The sequence below is a fragment of the Apis dorsata genome, unplaced genomic scaffold (assembly GCF_000469605.1).
Source record: "Apis dorsata unplaced genomic scaffold, Apis dorsata 1.3 scaffold_1011, whole genome shotgun sequence".
Classification (NCBI taxonomy): domain Eukaryota; kingdom Metazoa; phylum Arthropoda; class Insecta; order Hymenoptera; family Apidae; genus Apis; species Apis dorsata.
Window position 1 is genome coordinate 3,471 of NW_006264110.1, and position 1,029 is coordinate 4,499.

The window sequence follows — 1,029 nt, forward strand, 5'->3', positions numbered from 1 at the left end:
ATTATATATTATATATTAAATTATATATATTAAATAAATTTCTATGCATACAAACAAATAATTTAAATATATATAAATAAATTATTTAAAAAATATTGTCAAATGTAGTAAAATCTTATGATTTAAATGTAATAAATATTATTTTCATTTTCAAAAAAATATAATAACTTTCTCTGGAAATACTTTTTTATGACAAATAAAAAAATAATTAAGAATAGCAGGATTAGGATAAAATTAAAATAAATATATCTCTAATATTGAGGCTTATTCACAACACTTTTTAGGTATGTATTTTTCATAAGCTATTGCTAAGTTATTAACTTTTACATGTACTTACAACGGCATTAATGTTACAAATGAGAAGATCAGTCAGACTTCATCTATTGTAGTAATTTTGAAATGTATTTTGATTGTATTTTGATCAATATGGAATTATAAGAAAGAAAAAAATATATAATTCCAACAAGAACCTTATCTTACCTTAGCATTAGTAATAGGAAACTGATGAATGAAATTTTTCAAAATAAATCAATTGAAATAATAGCCAATAACATGTCACATCAATAAGATTGTCCAATTATTTGCTATGTATTTCTTTTTATAAAAAAGTAAAAGTATTTCAATTAAAAGTATAATGGAATTATGTCAATATATAAATAATATATATGTAAAAATAATATTTAAAAAAGAAGCAATATCAATACATTAATAAAAATGTATAAAAATGTATTCTTAATAATGGAAAATATATTGAAAAATAATCATATTTAGATTATACTATTTTACTTATAAAAATATGATTTTGTTTAGAATTTTTTTAAAACTATAACATAACATACGAAATTCGATGAACAATCTCCAAGTGTACATTGAATAATATTAATAGTTAAAATAGTTAAAAAGTTAATAATACTAATAGTTGTATATGAAATTTGAAAATTAATAATTCAATAATGGTTTATGAAAAATACATATAATATTCTGGAATAGAATTCAACTAACTACAAGAATATATAATAAAAAAAAAAA